This window comes from Artemia sp. Qi Xiang Cuo, chromosome 4 (assembly GCF_049724085.1).
Source record: "Artemia sp. Qi Xiang Cuo chromosome 4, ASM4972408v1, whole genome shotgun sequence".
In the NCBI taxonomy this organism is placed as follows: domain Eukaryota; kingdom Metazoa; phylum Arthropoda; class Branchiopoda; order Anostraca; family Artemiidae; genus Artemia; species Artemia sp. Qi Xiang Cuo.
This window is the reverse complement of record NC_142797.1, coordinates 46143008-46166577: the sequence shown is the minus strand read 5'-3', so window position 1 is coordinate 46166577 and position 23570 is coordinate 46143008. Positions and strand designations below refer to the sequence as shown.

General features: G+C 36.7%; 1 protein-coding gene across 3 annotated transcripts in view; it reads right to left on the bottom strand.

Moving 5' to 3' along the window:
• LOC148953165 (5-hydroxytryptamine receptor 1-like) overlaps window positions 1-23570 on the bottom strand; it is a 259896-nt gene that overhangs the window by 132478 nt on the left and 103848 nt on the right. The window contains exon 1 of one of the 3 annotated variants that reach the window (XM_089087559.1): window positions 7903-7989. The exons of the other annotated variants lie outside the window; for them this stretch is intronic. The gene's annotated coding sequence lies outside the window, so the exon portion shown is untranslated. Of the gene's footprint in view, window positions 1-7902; window positions 7990-23570 lie in introns of those variants that run through there. 3 annotated transcript variants of the gene reach the window in all.

The following is a 23570-nucleotide window of genomic DNA, read 5'->3' as shown; positions in this document are numbered from 1 at the left end:
AGCAAATAACTTGGGAATTCCTATACACGCAAGCAAATAACATCGGAATTTCTATACATTCTAGCAAATAACAAGGGGATTATTATACACGCAAGAAGAGAACAAGGGAATTCATCTACCAGTAATAAAATAAAATGGGAATTGCTATACATGCAATCAATTAGCATGGGACTTCATATGCATGAAAGCAAATAGAAAAGGAAATCCAATACATGCTCGAAAATAAAATGTGAATTCGTATACACGCAAGCCAATAACAAGGGAATTCCTATCCATGCCAGCTAATAACAAGGGAATTCCTATACATGCAAGCAAATAACATGGGAATTCCTATACACGCAAGCAAATAACATACTCACTCTCTTTGAAAACCCAAACTAGACTATACCAACCAAACCAGACTATACCAACCAAACCAGACTATACCCACCAAACCAGACTATACCGACCAAACCAGACTATACCCACCAAACCAGACTGTACCCACCAAACCAGATTGTACCCACCAAACCAGACTATACCCACCAGAAACCTGTCTGGTTGACCTAATTCCTAGGGGCGTACGCAAATAACATAGAGATTCCTAGGGGCGTACGCAAAGTATAAGTTAACATAGAGATTCCTAGGGGCGTACGCAAATTCATTATTAGCATTCTACTCACCTCGATCTTCACGTTACAATGTTTTCCGCCCTTTTAAAAAAGCTACCTATTGTTCTAATCAAACTACCTTTGTGTTTCGGCTGTTTTTACAGAATTGGGACACAATTTAAGCGTAAAGACCGAGGTGCTGAGGAGGGGGCAACTCCCCTCTTATACGTAATAATTTCTGTTCGTTTTAAGTTTTAATGTTGCTCCTTGCTTTCAGTTGAAAAAAAAACTTTTTTTATTTAATTTTTTATTGTTTTTTAAATAACACCAGGATATTTGGCTCCTTCTCCATGGAAAAATCCCCCCTTCCACATAAATATCCTCTGGGCAATTCAATCCTGGCCAAAATTTGTCCCGGACGATTAGCCTTAACGTCTCACCGCTAAAATTGAATCTGTAAAGAAAAGGTAAGACGTATACAGATATTTCGAATAGGATCTCTGGCAAATTCACCCAGTGCAAAATTTCCCCTGAAAATTTCACCCCTGGGAATTTCCCTCTCCATGTAAAATGTTCCTCGTACAAAATCCTTCCAGCAGAAAATCCGTCCTCCCCTCCCCACTCGAAAAATGTATGCATACTTCCCAATAACAAATAAAACAATAGGTAATTTTATAACTTAAAAATTATTCCCCAGGGGCTGTAGGGGGTGATTTTATCTCTAAAAACATAATTACTGGGCCTTTCAACTATGCTGAAGAAAAAAGCTATCTCAAAATTTTCATCGGAGGATTTTGGGGAAAAAGTTGCGTGGGAGGGGACTTAGTTGCCCTTCAATTTTTTTGTCACTTAAAAAGGGTACTAGAACTTTCCACTTCCGTTAGAATCAGCCCTCTCTCAACGTTTTAGGCCCACTGGATCGATATGATGACCCCTGGAAAAAAAGAAACAAATAAACACGCATCAGTGATCTTTCATCTGGCAAAAACTACAAAATTCCACATTTTTGCTGCTATGAGCTTGAAACATCTACAGTAAGGTTCTTTGATACGCAGAAACCCTTGGTGTGATTCTCATAAGAATTCTATGACTTAGAGGACTCTTTCTCCCTCTTTCCAAAAATCAGACAAATTTTCTCCGGATCGTAGCTTTTGATGGGTAAAACGAAACTTAATGAAACTTATATTTGGAATCAGCATTATATGCCAATTCTTTTGATATATCTATTGGTATCAAAATTCCGTTTTTTATAGTTTCGGTTACTATTGAGCCGGGTCACTCCTTACTTACAGTTCGTTACCACGAACTGTTTGATTACCACTCAAAATCCAAACAGAGATCATTGAAATATTGATCGTTTTTTTGTGTTACCAAAAGTATTGTATTCATAAAAATTTACATTTTCACGAAATGTAATTAACCAAATAGAAAAGGTTTTTCCGCTAAAGTAATTTACTTTAAAGTACTTCGCATAAATAGTAAAAGAAAATAATACCATTTAAAATTGCTAAAAACTAAGTTCCTAGAAGTATTTGCCATCCCAAAGAAATTTACTGGCGGGGCTGATGATGATCTGCCTTGCATTTTCCACATATGTGCTGGTAGATATGAGAATCTAACATATTAGCTGAATAGAGAAACAATTTTATTAATTCCTACTCCCCCCCCCCCTACCTCTTTCAACATTATTCTGAAGCCTCATGAAGAGGAAGCAGATTGTCCATTAGAATATACTTTTTTAGGAATCTACCCTACCCCTACCTAACAATGACTCACTCCCGCCCCCCTCGTTACAGCTGATACGCAATTATAGATCAATGCCACCGGGTGGCATTACTTCTTTTGCAACTGGGTAGCCTAAAATATAGTTATTGATACTTTTAAATCAATTAGCTTCTCAAAATTTTAAATTGATTGCAAATTCGCCCTCTTCGGGGTTAAGTCGTAGTTTGGTGCCCTAAAATACCAAGAAAACAAGACCTTCCCCTGGCCCAATTTGTAGGGTCACTTAAAAAAGAGCTTTAAATTCACGTTTTGAATGAGCTCCCTCCCAATTATCTTCGACCTTCGGTTTGATACAATCATCAATGTGAAGAACAAAACAAATAAAGATGCATCGACGAGGTTTCTTCCGAAAAAAAGCGAAATTCACCATTTTGAAAATTGGAGCTTGAAACCTCTATGATAGGGTTCTTAATTTTAAAGCTGGATGTTAAGTTTAAATTTAGTTTTTCTTTCGCTAGTCTATTTTTTTTTATGTCTGAATATATAAGGGATTTAAGTTCGAGGGAGGGAGAATTTTCATGTTATGAAAAAGGTACATTATACATGACCGTTATAAAATCAAAACGTGGTATCTATGCAGGTAGAATGATTTTTGAGTGTCTCTACTCCTTCTGTAAGCTATTCTAAGGCATAGAAAATTGCATAAGGACAAGTCTACATCTGTTATAATTTACGGAAGCAATAAATCTTTCTGTAATTTTGGTTTGAGTTTGATTTTCTTTTAAGATTAAACGCATAATAATTAAATATATCACCGTTTAAATAAATTGTTCGCTTTGCCAGGAATCCCTGTCGTTTAAATTTTTCTGTATTTTGTGTGATTTTGCATGTAATTTAATTGCTCTTTTTATTTGAGAGATCTTTCCTAAAAGTATCAAAGATAAACTCATTCATACGAAAAAGATTTCCTGAAATATATTCTCTGTCACCCAACCACCACTGATATTTTGGCGTTTGCCCCCCCCCCCCTGGAAAATTTCCTGCCGGTGCCCTTGTTAAATAATTGAGTAAAAACATTTATATTTAGCAACTGGAGTAATAAGACAGATCAGCTTCGAATTGGAAATCTTGTTTTGTCGTTTCATTTCTATGTGCAATTGATAGATAGACCAGTATCGTCACCAGGTCGTCTTTTAAAACTTAGAAAACCATAAAGCTGAAAAACAATGAATAGTTTCCAGAGTCATTACTGGTCCATAGGGGTTTAAACCGACCTTTCAGTTGCTAGGTCTGTTTTTACAGTGGCAAGTAACAAGCCTATGGACAGGCTGGTCCATAAAGACCCTTATCCAGTAATTTTGGCGTAATACCTTAAATAAGGTATTTTTTTTTAAGAGTACACTACCTTTCTATGACGAACAAATAAACGTTCAAATAGGGATAAGTCCATTTATTAGACAGCCAAAACAGATATAAAAGTTTGAATATTTCGACCACATATATAGTGATCGTCATCAGCAGATATATGTGGTCAAAATATCCAGACTTTTGTAGACCATTATCCAGTTTAAAAAAAAACGATTAATTTCTTTTTTTGGGAGGCGGCCCCTGCAGACTTTTTTCAAAAATTAGTTGTGTTGGAACCTGCAAGCCTGATAAAAAGCTGTTAATTTAGCACCAGTGCAAGAATTAAAATATTTTCAATCATAAACGTTCACCAATTTCTTCATTCTTATATTTGGTTTTATGGGGATTTGAAAAATATTGGAAGGGCTCGCCATATCCCCATCCCCATTCAAAAGGTAAGATATGCAAATTCTATTTCGATGACCAACCGAACTTCTTCGAAGGATTACCAAAAATGTAAATTGGTTTCAGAAGTCATCTAGGGAGCTGGTTACATTTTTGGCTGATCAATGATAAAATTATTTTGAGGTGAGGATATTTTGGTGACGAAACCAAATGAGGAAAGGTCCAAAAATTCAACATGAAACTCAGAAATCCAACAAAGGGAAAATTCAACAAACTGGGAATTCAATAAAGGTTTGAAAATTCAACATATTTTTTCTCCAACAAATTGAAAGTTCAATATTATCAAAGGAAACAACTAGTTTATCTTTCAATAAGTTGAAAATTCAGGAAGGGGACAGTAACCTAACAGTTTGATTCTCAGGAAATTAAAAATTAAACAACGATGGAAAAACCCTAGTAAGGTCTCAAATTATCATTTTATTAGGCCTCTAACGATTTCCAACTGTTGAAATTATAACTTTTGTTGACGAATATTATCAATATTTATTTGAATCTCAAACAATTTTTTACATTGGAATTCACAATTCAAAATAGATTTTAAAGCTCTGACACATATACTTAGAACTTTGCTATGGCAGCCGATATAATTATACGTGTGCTGCTCTTTTATTCATACTGGGTGTTAAGGATTGCTACAAATCATATTTTAAATCAGACTGGTATATAAATATAAAGTCAAGCTCTATTGTCTAAGGATTATTTCAACAGAAATTAAAAAGGCCTATCAAAACAAAACCATTAGATCAAAAATAGGTTGACTATATTTCTAATGATATTTTGTATCAATCTATGCTAATCTTAAACTTTGAACTAATCAGCAGTAGGTTATTTCAAAGAATTGTTCAAACACACCAGGAAATGTAGAGAATATCAAATGAGCTTTTTTTAGGTCTAAAATTAAAATTGAATTGTCGCCTTTCTTGATGTACGAGCAAGGATATTCTAAACGGACTAAATAGCAAGACACATATTGAAAAAAGAAAAACTGTTTTATTTCACCAGTTGTTGAAACAAGGAAAGGTTTTAAGGTTAAAAAGATAAGAACAGCATTAGTTACGAAGTTTCTCTTTCAAATATTTCTACAAGTTTGGAAAAAAATATCCAAACATCATTGAAAACTAAGGGAGATAGTAGAAAGAATATTTACACAAAAAAATCAATACCAGAGAATAGGTTTAAAACAGAGTTTAGATATCATAAAACTGCCTTGTAATGCCTTTGAAATTACTATAGTAGAGTAGCCATATCCCAGAGGATACATGTAAATCTTTCCCAGCACGAAAATCAATGCAAGAGGAGTATACAAGTTGCAAATGGATTATTTCCAAATTGGTTGCTTAATGTTCCAATTAAGTATTAGAACATTAGATCATAGTAATTTGATGTTTTGCCACATCCTGATAAGTGTTTCTAAGGACTTTTTGAAAAATAACAACTTTAAATACCATCTGGACGCATGAAATAGTATTTTAAGAAGACCATTTTTATAAATGAGAAAAGCAAATAAGCTCAATGTCTTGGAATTCGTAACCCATGTTTGAATGCTCAATTTTGACATCAAAATGTGGGCATGTGGGCATGCAAAAAAGGATTTTTATTAGTTATTAAAATAACAATTTCAAAAGTTTCAGAAAGTGGACTTCTGTTCCTAAAGATAGCCAGAGTTAAAATTTTTATTCAGAAAGGCCTTTAAAGGACACTACTGATGATAAAACTAAAATTTTAAAGGCACAGTCGATGAAGTGGCATAAATTAAGTAAAGAGTGCATGTCCTCCCCCCCCCCCTCCATAGATAGAGACTTTAATACCGATTAAACTGGAAGTTCGGTATTTCATACCTACAATAAATATAAATTTCTCCAATTTATTATTAATATATTTTCTGGCCTCATCGTGTACAAAGAATAGTCTTAAAAACTTGGGAGAGTGTTTGTTCGAAGAGAAATTGGAAGATCCGGCCCTCGTTTTCAGGTCAGAAAGTGACAAGTCTCCCTTGTGTGCCCCTGTTTGCTCCCTTGTATCCCCAAAGCCCATCATGGTTTCAGATAGAATTTGTGGAATATGTCTTTCGGTTACAATGATTGATATGTCCACAGAATAAGTATTCAGGACCATAATCTATAGAATCGGAAGGTCAAGGTCCCAATTTTTGCCTCTGACCCATGTTTCACAAATAAATTTTGTTTAAAAGTGTAAGCAAGTCGCACATTGTAAAAACCAGAATCTTGCAAGGAATTTAAATATGGAAGATTTGCGGTACAAATTGGGCTTACAATTTCTTCAAACTACCCGATCACCCCCACAACGACAAACTGTTTAGGAGAAAAATAAAAGTTTTGCATTTTGTTTAAACCAGGAAAATGCACGGATTTTCAATGATATGTAAAACGAGTCAAGTTCAAGTCACAGACTGAACCAAACTATTTCCATTAATAACCTAGACATGCAATTATTTAAACATATTAATAATTAAAACGGAAAAGATAAACAAAAGATTCTTTTGATAAAATGAAGTTACATCCAAATTCAAGGGTGTCGACAAGACGGTAGTCAGGATGGCTTTAGCCCCATAGAAAGGATGGAATACCGCCCACATGCATATTTTTTATCCATATGATTTAAAATCCCTTTCTGTATCGATTACTAAATTTCAATTAGAAACACTGTTAGAAAAAAAGTATAAGACGAAATTATGGTTGATAGAATATTTCGGCTGAATATTCAAGTTTCGGTCATAGACGGCCAATTATGGTTAAAACGCAGCTCATAAGAACATGTAAGTTGAACTTTTCGTTACGCCAAGTTAAAGAAAAAAACTTTTTTAAATATTTATTCTATATTTTTCTCCTAAAGTACCAAAGAAGCGAACAATTTGGACTACCTCTGGCAACAGTTTAGAGTTACTACCCTTATGAAGGAAACATTAAAAAAAAAAACTGTTTGTCCTCAAGTAGCCCACTGAAGAAATTAATAGTTTGGGATATCTCTGGTAACAGTTCAGAATTACCACCCTTCTGAAGGAAACATAAAAAAAAATAGAAGTACCATTATCATGGTACCCCCCCCCCTCGGATACCCCTATATATAGTCATAGGATATATATCAAACTAAAAAAAAAAAACAACAAAACTGTGAAACATTTGATTGTTTACTTAATAATATACACAATTTTTATATTAATTAGGTTACCATGTTTCCTTCCAGCATTAGCTTATACACATTTTTACCTCATTTAGTATTTCTTCTGCAATATTCAATCAGTCACACAGTTTAAACTGGATACCTTGGGGTTTACACAGCAGATACCCATTATGCAACAGGTCAAAAATGGAAATAACAACAAAGACATGCAATATTAGGGCTATGTTTGGTTCTATCAGGTAAGGGGGGGATACCAAAATATGATGAAAATATAACACTTTAGTAACAAAATAATGGAAACTACAACAGAGAATTATGGAAAGCAAGCCGCCCAGAATGCATTATTAATTCCTAACCTAGCCACCTCTATATAATAAATATTTAATTAGAATAAATCCGCATAGTACTTTTTCTCGTTCAGGCTAAGCTTATTATCTTCGAATATGCAGAAAAAATCGGTTTCATTACTGACCATGAATAAAGTGTGGTCGCTATAACACGTAAGTACCGATATTTCCTTCAGAAGAACCGTAATTCTCGACTATTACCTAAGGTCCTTATACTCATGCCGCTTATACTCCTTACGTTGCTTGTGCTTTTAACATAAGCATCCTTCACACGCAGTGCATTTTACCTTTTATTTAATCCTCTTAATCAGTTTATATCCAAGTTTAATTTGAAAAGCAGCATTAGGTTACTTTATATGTTTCTTTACCCATCGAACAGACAGTATTAACTACCATCATTTTGAAAAAGCGGTTTATCTTTCCAGGTTCTTTCTCTTAGCTGGAAGTTTAACGCCTTCCGTGATGATGCGCATTATCCCATTTTGTTTTTGTATGCAAAGCAGTTTCTAATGCAAAAAGGAGGGAGGTGGGAAAGAAAGGAAACAAAAATATTAATTTGTATTAAAAGTACTTGCATAAAGGGTATCTAAATTACCCTACCTCATAGGACTAACTAAAAACAAGTCACCCATTAAAACAATTTTTCACTGTCTTAATGGTCTTTGTTCAAACACTGAGACGGTATGTGGCTAAAATCATTATCAATAGCCCTAAACAGGCTTTGTGATATGTTCTGATGAATTTATCCGCTTTTATGACCAAAATAGCTATGTCAATATTTATACCTTTTATGCTGCTTCTTATGAGAACAATTAATTCTGTCCCAGATAGAGAATAGTGCATATACAAGCCCCAGTTTATGGGGAGTATAGTCTTCTTCCAGAATGAAGTATTTTCTTCTAAACTTTTGAAACTTGCTTTTGAAGGGCTCTGTATGGAATGCATGGGCGTAAGCAGCATATTGTCTAGGGGGGCAGTCGATAGTGTGATGGAGGGTCTTTTATCAACTGCTTTTCCAACCATATGCTTTTTCAGCCATATCTAATGTAAATTTGAAGGTCTAGGGGGGGGGCAGATGCCCCCCTGCCCCCCTCCCTACACCCATGAATGCATGTATGCAGGATGGACGTTTTCAGATCCATGCCTTTCTTCCGAAGTCTAGAGGTCTTCACAACTTCCGATATATGCCTCATATCTCCCATGTAATTCGTCTATTTCTCTATATTTTCCAGTTTGACCTCAAACTCTGGAATACCTGAGATAGATTTATATGCACGTCATGCTCAGTGGTTATTAGATTCAGTAAACTAATATATTGATATAGTTAATTATACAATGTTGTAAAAACTTATATCAAGTCTCTGAGCCAATTCAAAACAATTAATATTGGGCTATTTAGTTGGAGAAATAAAGTTAAGACTGTGCTAACAAGTTGTAAGTAGGGGAGCTGTTGTCCCCCCGGAAAATTTCCCCCATGGAAAATTCTCTCACACGTAAAATTGAGCAGCAACAGAGAAAGTATAAAATAAATACCTCAACATGTCGATCAGATGTCCTAAGGGGTAACAATAACAATTTAATTCTTATAAGATTGTTTAACGTTATTGTTCTGTAGCATATATAGTATGCCGCTGTTTTGAAGAATTTTTCTCACATATATATATATACATATATATATATATATATATATATATATATATATATATATATATATATATATATATATATATATATATATATATATATATATATATATATATATATATATATATATATATATATATATATATATATATATATATATATATATATATATATATATATATATACACACACACACACACATGCACGCACGCACGCACGCACGCACGCACGCATATATATATATATATATATATACATCGGCGCCCATAAGGGGGGGGGGCAGGGGGGCGGTCGCCCCCCCCCCCCCCTGACGGTATTACGTCGCCTTACATTTTTGTTTTGAGATTCTATTATATATAGCATTGAAAGTGCCGATTAGACCAGGTAAAAAAGACCTTTGCTTCCCAAGAGATCGTCAAAAGCTGAAAAAGTTTAAGTAAGGTTTGTGGATTTCAAATAAGAGCCCTGTAAGTTTACGGCAAATTCTGACTTCTGCTAAAGTTTTAAAGGTCAAAAAATGCGCGAAATGTTCGTAATTTTTTTAGTTTTAGTTTTTAATCTTCATTTTAGGTATATAGGCCTATATTCCCGTTTAAATTTACAGAAATTAGGTTGCGTGGCGTTCAGGGCTTCTAATATCCCCGCATTTTTGGGGATTTCGCCGAAATCTCTTTGGCTCCCCGAAAAAAAATATTGTTCCTCGAAAATCACCCAATCATGTTACCACCCCCAGTGATGTATCACTAATGACTATCCATCCCTAGCGTGTATTTCTTTACTTGCCATGCATTTTTTCACTGCCTTACTCTCTTGCTCGTTAATTTTTGTCTGTTGTTTTACAATGCATACAAATGATAGACGGTTCTTGTTCTTAAAACAGGTTTTTACAAAAGTATTCTCTTTCTGAAATGAGACTAAACCATTTCGATTCAAATGTTGTATTCCTAATGCTATACGACTCTACATCATTTGTGGTCGTGGTCAAAACTATTGAAGAATTTTATTTTAAGTTGGATTCTTCAGTTGTATTTTGAGTTCTGAAATTGAATATCTAGAGGAGAATTCTTTAGAAAGCCGAATTGTAAGTTAATTTTTTTTTTGCTACTTTGGTTTTGGACATACTGTATTAATGTTTAATAAATAATGAGTGAACGCATGATATATTGAAGGAATTGATCTTTTGGTACTTTCCCATTGTGTGGGCCTTTCGGGTTAACCGCTATAGAGTAGACAATGATAAAACCCGTTTTTGACGTGTTAACCACTATAAAGTAGGCAATGATAGCGTGGTTTTCATTTTGTATACGATATTAAACTGTATTTTTTTTTGGGGGGGGGGAAGTGACCTAGTTGACGTGAGGTTACGTATTTAATATATTGTATTATATACCCCCAGCCCCAACCCTCCAAATGTGCAAATATATAGCCCAAATTTGTTTCTAAACTATTATATATTAATCCTATTTTATTTCATTAGCATTAACCAAACTGGACTTTTTAGAAAGGCCGACATAATCGGAAAGCACCGATCTTTTTTCCACGAATTCTTACCGTTTAAATTTTGTTTCATTTGGTGTGTAAAAATTAAGTTCTCTATTATCTGAGAGTTGTACTTGTCATGCCACCTTCTTCCCTCAAACGTATTCCCCTTCCCTTACAATTATTATTCTGGTTCTTCACCCGTGTAATATTTTCGGTAGGCTTAATATTTTAAATTGCAGTTTAGGATCTTTTTACAGTCTTGCGAAGCTGTTAGGTAGGCGAAGAAAATTTAATGGAAAAGATATTTTGCTCAAATTAGGGATAGCCTAGTAAATTTTGTTTAAATATTCAGGCATATCTTTACAACTTCTAATGCTTTAACAATTAGTAACCCTTTATAAAGGCTCTTGAGATGGAAAGAATAGAATTTAAAAATGTTTTATAATTGAATTTCTTCTTAATAACCCTCCCTAAATACAACCAGTACTTATGTATTAGCCAGAAAACAAGCGATAGGTGAAGGTTGGTTAATGCTAATGAAGTAAATCAAAATATGATGAAAATACAATAGCTTAGAAACAAATTTGGGCTATATATTTGCACATAGGAGGGGTGGGGCTGGGGGTAAAGCATAGTATAAATCAAATAAATAACCTAACCTAGGTATCTTTTTTTGCCCCAAGACCCAAAAAAACTAAAGTTTCAATATTGTTCACGGAGTGAAAAACCCCTTTTTGCCTAGCGCGCCAAAGGTATTCTCTTGATAAACAAGCTGCTTAACTAGTTTTGTTGTATCATGTTCGCTATACAATTTTTTGTGTGTTTTCTGGCTAATGGGTAAGAACCATACAATCTTCGAACCGTAAATATCAAAAAAGTTTTTATCATCTGAAAATAGGCCTAAGGAGCAACATTAAAACGAACAAGAATTATTACATATATCAGAGGGGGGTTGTCCTTGTCTCCTCTTTAAAACCACGTTATTTATGCTAAAGTTTGAATTTTGTCCCTAATCTGTTAGAACGGTTACTGAAACACAGCTGTTATTCTATTAGAACAATAAGAAGCTTTCTTAAAATCACTAAAAAATCTTAGCGTGAATAGTCAGGTGTTAAAAGGTTCATTTCTATTCGTTTTAAGTTTTAATGGTGCTCCTTAATTTCAGGTGAAAAAACTATTTTTTTTTTATTTAATTCCTGGTATTTGAATGTACGCTTGCCGAAGAATATTCATTGATTCGCAGAAATCGTTGCAGATGTTATTAAAAGCCCTGATGGCTTTGATTAATGGCACCTACATTACTTATTTACTAGTTTGCTGTTTTCTATAATATTCGTTCCATTTAAATCAAAATCATTCCTTGCTCAAACAAAACCCTAACTCCAAATTACTAATGAGGCGGTTCTAATAGATATATTTTCTTTATTTTTAGAAAAATGGATATCTGGAAGTTTTTTGAATCAAAAAATATAAAAAAGGCTAAGTTTGAGGAAACCTCGCCTCCAGAAAATAAAAAAAGATCTGAAGCAGGTGCCTGATTTAGATGTCTCGTCATCAACAGCCAAAGAAACTGTAATGGAACAACATTCAACTTCAAGAAGATTTTTTGAGTTTCAGCAATCCTTACAGTCCAAAAACACGACTGTTAATGACAGTGCGGTTGAAAGTGTTGATTTAGGGAGCTTTTTGGAAAAGCCAGGTATTTCTGATTGTAAAAAATACAAATTGCTGACAAACCCAAGTGTAAACTGTTATTCTCATGATTTCAAGAAAGATGTTTCTATTATTGGTAAAGATGCCCGTAAATTTAAGGAAAGCTGGTTGTATGCTTATCCATGGTTAGTGTATTCGACTTCACTAAAAGACGGGCTTTGTAAATATTGTGTGTTATTTAAGCCAGCCTTGAAGAGAGGCATTTTTGGCTCTTTCGTGATAAAAGCTCACAAGGATTTCAAACATTTTCATGAAGACGCACGGAATCATGCCAAATCCAAGTGGCACCACGAAGCTGTAATTAATGCTAATAACTTCTGTGATTCAATGACGATGAAGAAAAAAGACATCAAAGAACAACTGGATTCTGCTATATCTGATCTTATGCAGATAAACCGAAGCAAACTTACATTAATTTTAAAAGCAATTATATTTTGTGATACTCACGACATTGCTCTCCGTGGAAATCATTCAAATGGAGGAAACTTTCAAGACCTGCTTCGTTTTCGCATTGAAGCAGGAGATCAAGTCCTTAAAGACCACTTACTTACTTACTTACTTAAAGCTCTTGCTCGGCAGCGTCGCCAGCGTAGAGGGAACCAGTCGTCAGCGCCGTCAGTCTTCTCCAGAGTGGTCGGTTCAGGGCGAGGGTTGTCACTTCAGCTGGGTTGATGTTTCTGGAGGCGAGCCGATCACGGATGACGTCCGCCCATCTGGTGCGTGGTCTTCCCCTAGGACGCCTCCAGCCGTTTGCAGCTGGGTCGAAATCGAAGATGAGCCGGGAGACCACATAAAGGCATATTCAGGTACAGCTAAATATACATTTCATAGAGTCCAAAATGAGTTGATAAATATTTGTGGGAGTATATTCTAAGATAAAATAGTCAAAGAAGTAAATGATAGTCAAGCATTCTCTTTGCTAGCAGATGAGACTGCTGAGAGTAGTGGGAAAGAGCAGATGTCAATAGGGGTACGTTACATAAAACGGATTCAAACGTTGGATGGGTGATCAAAGAAGAAATTGTGGGGTTTGCCGAACTTGAAAAATTAGATGCAGGAAGTATTGCTGATGCAATTTTGCATTTCACAGACAAGATAGGACTAGACATGACAAAGCTAATTGGTTTAGGATTTGATGGATGTTCAACGATGGCCGGGAAAGATACTGGAGTTCAACGAAGAATCCGGGAAAAATATCCAAAAGCTGTGTATTTTCACTGTGCCTCTCATAGATTAAATTTAGTTGTCAATGACCTCAATATTGTACCAGAAATTAGATACACAATAGGCACAATAAAAAAAAGTGATCCGATTCTTCAGGGAGAGAACTCTTAGAAGGAAAAAAATCCCAAAAATTCCTATTCTGTGTGAAACAAGGTGGTCTGAGAAGTACAGATGCATACGCAAATTTCAAACAATTTTATTGCCATCAAGGAAGCTTTGAGTCAACTTTCCACTGAAAATGAGCCGAACCAAGACACGCGTTCACAAGCTTTTCAGTTGGATGCTGCAGCATCATCAGTGGCTTTTATCGTATGTCTAAAAATCATTTCCAGATACTCTTCATACCTTGAGCCAGTTGTAAACAAAATGCAGTCCGTCGATTTTGACCTACATGCTGTACATATGCACGTAAAAGAGAAATTGTTAAGGGTTTTTCAAAAGCACAGAGTAGAAGCAGTCATGGAATTTGAAGGAATTTTCACGGAAATACAAGAAACCTGTCATTTAACTGGAAATTTAAATCAAAACACCTAGGACAACCGCAAGACAAACTCATCATTTCTATGGCGAATCCAATAGATTACTATAGGTTAGCTGTTTTTATTCCTTATTTGGACTCGTTAATTATTTCACTTGAATCGAGATTCAATCACCACAACAAAACCCCGTCCAAAGGAATTCTTATTCATCCCAACATTTTAAAAACTACGGAGAAGGACACATTTGTTAATGCTATGAAAGATCTGTTTAAGTTCTATGACAATAAAAATTTAGAAATAGAAGCAAAAACGTGGTACGATGTGTAGAAAAACAAAGACTGTGGTGAGGAAGTGAAGCTCATAGATCTCTTGTCTGAAACTTCATTTTTCCCTTCAATTATGAGAGCCCTTGTTAACTATCGAAACAACCCACCAACAACATGCACTGTGGAGAGACCCTTCAGCACCCTGAGGCGAGTTAAAACACGGCTGAGGAGCACTAGGAGTGAAGAACGCCTATCAAGTTTGAGCTTATCAATCATTCACAAGTATAGAGCACAAGAGCTCAATTTGGAAGAGCTGGCTATAGACAAAGTTTCCAAACAGAAGCGAAATCTACAATTTGCTTTTTCTGAAAATCTATAATTTTGTGATTTAAAGATCTTGTGTAAGTTTCTTTTCATGAGTTAAATCAATTTTTTTGAGATTTAGATAAATCAAAATCTTTTTATTTAAAAAAATTTTATTTTTTGAATTTTTAATGATTAAAAATTTGTGATTATGTTCCGAACTCCAGTTTCACTCATTTCACTTTCATGTGGTTCATTTCATTTCACTCATGTGGTTCACAACAGAGAATTTCGCTAAGAGGGCAAATGTGATCTTTAGCAGAACCCACCAATGTCGACAAAATTTTCTGCCACCGTTATGTTTTTTGTCTGTTTTTGTTGGTTTTGAAAGCAAGGCCAATATCAAAATTAAATTTTAAATTTTAAAAGGGAAAATCGTGTGTTTGTACAATAAGGTGCCCTCTACTTAATTTGGAATAATTTACGGTTATTAAAGGATATAACGTATTTTTAAATATTTTGCCCCCCCCCCCTAAAATTCAGCCTATGGGCGCCCATGTATATATATATATATATATATATATATATATATATATATATATATATATATTGTGTAAATTAGATGGTGATATTATCGTTTTTCAAATTATCTCATTCGGCACCCCCTTTGGACCCGAAACTCGTTATAATATAAGTTTCGTATAATATAGTACTCGTTATAATATAACTGATCTATGTATTGCCGTTTCAAAAAGTATTGTGAATTTTAGTGATTAAACTGTCACACGACCGGAGTCATATCTTGCAGTGGTAAGAGTAAGTAGTAAGTCTGCAGTGTTTGTGTTTTTGCTCGCTCGCTTAGAATTCTTTTTTTTATTCTGATTTCTTTCGTATATTTGCTTGTGTTGCATTTTGCGAAATGTTTAATTGTTCATTTTGATGTTTTATTATTTTGTTTTCTTTTACTGCCCCATCTTCTGGATTGTATGTGACGAGTTTTCAAATAAATAAATAAATAAATAAATAAGAACCAGACATCAAAAACAGTTGTAGGCTGGTTGGTTTTCCGAACACTTTTGATTTAAGAAAAGGACTAGAACTCTCAATTTTGGACCGAATAACTATACTTTGAAGGTTCTACAACCATGTGGGGGAGGTTGGTGATAAAGAAGGGACAGTTGTCCTCCTATTCGGAGTTTTGGAGTTTAATGTTACTCTTTACTTTCATAATAACAATGTAGACCAGAAATGTTCCCGGAAATAAAAGAGATTGTATATCAGTTTCTACCTCCACTTCCCCTCCTCCGACCCATCCTTAGAACTAATTCTGTATTTATCTGAAATCTCAATGAGAGTTAGGATATTTTGGCGTTAAAATGCCCGCTTTGAGGCATCTGCCTTCACCCTAACTATTAGACCTTTTGACTAGTTTGAACAAAATAAGCGTTACAAAATTTTGACCTTTGTTAAGGAGAGGGGGAACATAAAAAACAAGGTGGGGGAATGGTTTCCCTCCAGTCTCTCTTCACCTCACCCTCAACATACATCGAAAGTTTCAACCTAATTCCTTCAGCCGTTGCTTAGATATTGCTAATATTCCCTTTTTACAACCAGCAACAGAACATTTCCTTGATGTTCCACCTTAGAACTATAAGTCTTTTGGGGAGATCCAAGATCAAACATGCGCACTTTTCTTAGTAAAAAACCTTATATGTTAAATGTCAGCAGCTTGCATAACTTACACCCCTTGCGCCGGGGTTGCACGAAGCGGGGGGAGGGAGGGGTGCAACCCTGGATGCATAGTTATTTACTCTTTAGCCTAGTTTGAATAAAATGGCTATATCCATATTTTTGTATGCATTTGATTGAAAAGGGCATAGGAGGGGGTGGTTGCCCTCCGATCACTTTTGAATCTTAAAAAGAGAACTGGAACCTTCGATTTCCGATTGAATGAGCCCCCTCCAAAGTTTATAAGACCACCCTTCCTCTAAAACTTTATATCTGAACAATAGGCAACCTGAATATCTTACAGCCCTTGCCCTGGAGGCTGGAAGGGGGGTCGTCAAACCTGGAGGCACGGCTATTTGACCTTTTGACTATTTTGAACAAAATGGCTATCTCAAAATTTTGATCGGATGCGTTTGGGGAAAAAAAGGTGCGTGTGATGGATTGTTGAACTTTAAATTTGTAATCAAATGAGCCCCTCCTGAAGTTTACAAGACCGCCTCTTTCATCTGAAGTGCCTCTGGAAATAAAAATAAATACATGATAATACATTGAACCCTTATGGCTCTTTACTGTAGGCAACGATATAGCCTTGCCTCTGACTTAAGCAGGTGAGTAGAGCTTTCAATTTCTCTAGTAATGAACATCCGAAATTATCAAGGAGGAATAAAGGAGGGAGGGGGAATTATCCGAGGGGAATTTTCCATGGAGGATTTCCCGGAGGAAATTTGCCGGGGGGAGGGGTAATTTTTCAGGGAAATTGTCTGTGGGAGGATTTTCCGTGGTTCGAGAATTTTCATGGGGGGGGGGGGGGTTCAGGGAGAATTTCCGCTGGGGGAATTTTCACCGTGGGCATTTTCCACGTGAAGAATTTTCAGGGGGCTTTCCAAGGGGGTGAATTTTCCGGTGGGAATTTTTGTTGGAGTGGGATTTCCGGGGGGAAATGCATAGACCCTGAGATACATTCGGAATAATGTTGAACATAGATAAAATCAGTTTTTTAACATAAAATCCCTGAGGAACAAATTTTCAAAAGATGCGGGTTCTATATTTTCCTTATTATGTTTCCATATCATTTTATATTATGGTGTAATACACATTATCAAAAGATACATGTGTTACATCATGTGATATATGAAGATGCAGTTTTGACAAAATTGCATTAGATATAGAATCTCCTTTCAAATGAGCCCTTAAACTGCTCCCTATGATGTTCTAGTGCACATCTAGCGCTAAAGAAACAACAAACAAAGAAAAACCAAGAAAAAAGGACATAAGACAAAAAAGACAAATAAAATATGGTATAGGCCTACAATATAATATAATATGGTATACTATCCATAATCAAAATACGCATGCGTTACATCATCTGATATATGAAGATGCAGTTTTGACAAAAGTTGCATTAGATATAGAATCTCCTATCAAACGAGCCTTTAGACTGCTCGCTATGATGTTCTGGTGCACATCTAGCGCTAAAAAAAAAAAATAACAAACAAAGAAAAGGCAAGAAAAAAGGACATATCAGTGTTGCCCTCGCAAAAAAGTAGTTTTCCTTGTTATTCCAGGTATTCAGAACGATTGACTGAACAAAATCCTTTTGGACTTTTTCATAAGTTATCCTAATTTATGACATTTAGCCATTGTAAAATAATCATGTGCAGCGCGCTAGCGCTGCCTAAGTAAAGAACGATGTGGGCACAATGTGTTTTTTTTTCTTCTTCTTCAGTCGGGAAATTCGTATCAAAGGAGTTGTCGTAGAAACTTTGAAAAGGGCTCATTCGATTGGAAATTGGAGTAGCTAGTATCCTTTTTAATAGTCGAAAGTGATTGGAGGGTAACTAGCCACCCCCCCCCCACCCGTGCCATCATTCCCCCAAACACACCCAATCAAAATTTTGAGATAGCCATTTTGTTCAGCGTAGTTGAATTCCAGATAGAAAATGTGTTTTTGAGGAGGACACTCTCCCACAACCCTCAGGGCAAGGGTTTTACGTTATGCCCTGAGATAAGAACGATGTTGGCACAATGTACTATATATTATTTTTTTCCTTTAGAGCAGGGCACTTCATATGGTAGGGGTCGTCGTAGAAACTTTAAAAGGGGTTCATTCGATTGGAAATTGAGATTTCTAGTGCCCATTTTAATCTTCGAAAGTGACTGGAGGGCAACTAGCCCCCTCCCATGCCCATCATTCCCCCAAACAAATCCAATTAAAATTTTGAGATAGCCATTTTGTTCAGTGTAGTTGATTTACAGATAGAAAACATGTTTTTGAGGAGGACACTCCCCCACAACCCTCAGGGCAAGGGTTTTAAGTTATGCCCTGGGGGAATATAAGGTGTTTATAGAAGGCGTTGTCGTAGAAACTTCAAAACAGGCTCATTTGATTGGAAATTCGAAGGGCTAGTACCTTTTTTAATTGTCGAAAGTGATCGGAGGGCAACTAGCCCCCTCCCACGCCCAGCATTCCCCCAAACACATCCAATCAAAGTTTTTAGATAGCCATTTTGTTCAGTGTAGTTGATTTACAGATAGAAAATATATTTTTGAGGAGGACACTCCCCTAAAACCCTCAGGGCAAGGGTTTTAAGTTATGCCCTGGGGGCATATAAGGTTTTTATAGAAGGCGTTGTCGTAGAAACTTCAAAACAGACTCATTCGATTGGAATTTCAAAGGGCTAGTGCCCTTTTGAATAGTCGAAAGGGATTGGAGGGCAACTACCCCCACGCCCATATTTCCCCAAACACATCCAACCAAAGTTTTGAGATAGCCATTTTGTTCAGTGTAGTTGATTTCCAGATAGAAAATATGTTTTTGTGGAGGACACTCCCCTAAAACCCTCAGGGCAAGGGTTTTAAGTTACGCCCTGGGGGCATATCTGGTTTTTAAAGAAGTCGTTGTCGTATAAACTTCAAAACAAGCTGATCCGATTGGAAATTCGAAGGGCTAGTACCCTTTTTAATAGTCGAAAGTGATGGGAGGGCAACTACCCCCCCCCCACGCCAATATTTCCCCAAACACATCCGATCAAAATTTTGAGATAGTCATTTTGTTCAGTGTAGTTGATTTCCAGTTATAAAATATACTTTTGAGGAGGACACTTCCCCACTACCCTCAGGGCAAGGGTTTTAAGTTATGCCCTGGGGGCATATAAGGTTTTTATAGAAGTTGTTGTCGTAGAAACTTCAAAACGGACTCATTCGATTGGAATTTCAAAGGGCTAGTGCCCTTTTTAATAGTAGAAAGGGATTGGAGGGCAACTAGCCCCCCCCCCCCCCCCCACGCCCATATTTCCCCAAACACATCCAATCAAAATTTTAAGATAGCAATTTGGTTCAGTGTAGTTGATTTCCAAATAGAAAATATGTTTTTGAGGAGGACACTCCCCCACAACCCTCGGGGTTGAACGATAAGAACGATGTTGGCACAATGTACTATTTGATATTTTTTCCTTTAGAGCTGGGCACTTCATATGGAAGGGGTTGTCGTAGAAACTTCAAAAGGGGCTCATTCGATTGGAAATTGGAATTCGATTGGAGTTCTAGTGCTCTTTTTAATAGTCGAAAGCTATTGGAGGTTAACTAGCCCCCCCTCCCGACCATAATTCCCCCAAACACATCCGATCAAAATTTTGAGATAGCCATTTTGTTCAGCGTAGTTGATTTCCAGATAGAAAAAAGAGGACACTCTCCCACAGCCCTCAGGGCAAGGTATTTAAGTTATGCCCTGGGGGCATATAAGGTTGTTATAGAAGGTGTTGTTTTAGATACTTCAAAATCGGCTCATTCGACTGGAAATTTGAAAGGCTTGTACCCTTTTTAATAGTCGAAAGTGATTGGAGGGCAACTAGCCCCACCTCCCTCACACGCCCATCATTCCCCCAAACACATCCAATGAAAATTTTGAGATAGCCATTTTGTTCAGCATAGTTGATTTTAGGATAGAAAATATATTTTTGAGGAGGACTCCCCCCCACAATCCTCAGGGCAAGGGTTTTAAGTTATGCCCTGGGGGCATACGAGGTTTTTTATAGAAGGCTTTGTCGTAGAAACTTCAAAACAGGCTCATTCAATTGGAAATTTAAAGGGCTAGTGGCCTTTTTAATAGTCGAAAGGGATTGGAGGGCAACTAGCACCCCCACGCCCACATTTCCCCAAACACATCCAATCAAAATTTTGAGATAGCAATTTGGCTCAGCGTAGTTGATTTTCAGATAGAAAATATGTTTTTGAGGAGGACTCTCCCCAACAACCCTCGAGGCAAGGGTTTTAAGTTTTGCCCTGAGAGCATATAAGAACGATGTTGGCACAATGTACTATTTGTTATTTTGTCCTTTAGAGCTGGGCACTTCATATGGAAGGGTTCGTCATAGAAACTTCAAAAGAGGCCCATTCGATTGGAAATTGAGAGTTCTAGTGCCCTTTTTAATAGTCGAAAGTGATAGGAGGGAAACAACCCCCCCCCCCCACAACCATAATTCCCCTAAACTCATCCAATCAAAATTTTGAGATATCAAATTTGTTCAGTGTAGTTGATGTCCAGATAGAAAACATAATTTGGAGGAGGAAACTCCCCCACAGCCCTCAGGGCAAGGGTTTTAAGAGTAGAAGGGCCTTATTGACTCCGAACATTACCACGTGGTTTATGGTTTTCTCAGTGAGAATGAAAAAACAGGAATTTTCTCACTTGGAAAAACATGAATTTTGTCACATTTATGGTTGTTTTCACGGATGGATATGTGTGTTGTTCGATTTATTTGATGTTTTTCTCGGATGTCAACATCAAATTATGGATGTTTTATGGTTTTTGTCAGTGAGAATTTGAAAAACATGAATTTTCTCACATTTTTGTATGTTTTTATGGTTTTTGTCAGTGAGAATTTGAAAAACAGGAACTTTATCACTTGGAAAACCATAAACCACGTGGTCCTGTCACGAGTCAGAACACCTGTGCTGTCGACCTCAATTCACATATCGTGAATCAATAATTCCCCTTAGAAACAACAAATTAATTTTCCCTTTCTTGACAGATCAATCAATCAACGACATCATCTGTCAGACTTTAAAAATTTTCGCATAGAAACATTTCTCCAGGAATAGATCCAAAATCATTAATGTCTTTGCCTCGGGAACAGTTCTACTGGTCGAACTCCAAAGGATATTAATAACCAAAGTCCATGGAAACAATTAGGCACGAAACATCATAGCGATGAATTGTTTTTGCGCGCGAGAAGGTTTCATATTAATTTGAAATGTATTAGCACAGAGATGTCAATAACAAAGGAACACGCTGAATTTGCGTTTAGGGATTATTTGGGCGAAACCGTTTTAGACAGGTTATGGAACTATTTCGGCGAAACAGATAGAGACATTTTAAAAGAAGATTTTTGAAGAGATTTTGGAGGAGGTTTTGAGTGTGGTCGTTATAATACACAAGTTTCATTTGAACAGTGTTGTGAGGTCCTCTAACCCAACCCCAAAGGGTCCCAATCCTCCTACCCCAACCCCGAAGGAAGCCCCCTGTCCTCAAAGGTCCCCCAAGCTCCCAGAGCCCCAGCCCCCCCCCCCCCAAACGCCCTCCTCAGACCCTCAAAGACCCTCCTCTGGTCCTCAAAGGGCACCCGGATCCCCAAAGGGCACCCCGGACCCCAAAGGCCCTCCCCCCGGTCCGCAAAGGTCCCCCACGCGCCCAAAGAGCCCCCGGCCCCCCCACAGGCCCACCCAGACCTCCAAAGGCCATCCCCGGGCCCCCCCAAGGCCCATCGAGCTCCCACAGGACCAACGGGGTCCCAAAGGCCCTCCCCTGGTCCTCAAAGGTCCCCCAAGCTCCCACCGAGCCAACCGGCCCCCCAAGGGTCCCCCAAACACCCTCCCGGGGCCCCCCAAAGAGTCTCCTCTCCATTTTTTTTTTAATACTTTTCTATGGCTTTATTATATCTTTTCTGAACAAGTTCCATTCATAATGTCATTCCTAAACCCATTTTCCAACCTCAAAGAGTCCCCTCCCCAATTCATAAATACTTTCTTGAATTTTTTAATATGGTATTTTTTTAACTTTTTTCGTATCTTAAAATGACATGAAATATGCTTACGGCTCTACCAATCGTACTCTGTGTTTGTTCATGGACACGACGCGGCTTTTCCACTGGTACTCTATGGTAGATTATCGACACTACCGAGTTTATTGTATGCATTAAATCAGTATTTTTATGCAATGGAAGGATCAACCTACAAGTCTCTCATGTAAAACATGAAGATGAATTATTCAACGAAAGTGTGCGCACATGAAAAAACTAGTGTCATGTTGGACGCAGGCACGGAGAAATACCTGAACTATTAAACGAGTGCAAGTGGAGATCTTCTTGGCACTGTATGCATACGTTGTCATGACAGTGAGGAGTTAAATTCCTTTGGTGTACCCAAGAATTTCATTCGTGTAAACGGTGGATATGCAAGAGTATCATTACCAGAGAAATTAGTGCTCAAAGAGAATGCCAACTTAAAAATAATTGTTGATGATAGGGGACAACTCCTTGCTACGGCTTCTGGTAACACATTACCTGTTGATAAATCCTATCATCCTCTTTCCGGTATTAGCATTTCAAAGAGAACAAGAAAAAGACAAGCATACTCCTGCACCAACATCATAAATCATATCTTGTCAATGTGTCAAAACTGCCATCTATGTAAAAATAATGTGACAATAGACAGTGAAATCGCAGCCAGAATAAAAAGGACATTAGCAGACAATATCATCAATGAATATAAAGATGAATTGACGGAAAGTGAAGCGCAAGTGTACTAATAATGTGTAATAATGTATTTAACGTTTTTTTATATTAATATTCTACATGTCATCATTTCATTAAAAATATTTTATGCATTATTTTGTTAAGTGTTCATTATTTTAGGGTATGCTATAACGTCAATCGTTCAAAATATCTATTAAAAAGGTCAGAGATGAAAGAAAAAGAATTTTTAGAGATAAAGATACTACTAGCAGGCTCAATGTTTCATAGAAGATAGAAAAGTTCAAGATCTCTTCTGAATTTTACCAAAGAACACAATTCACTTCTAATTTCACCAGAGAAAATAAAAAGCTTTCACTTCAGTTTT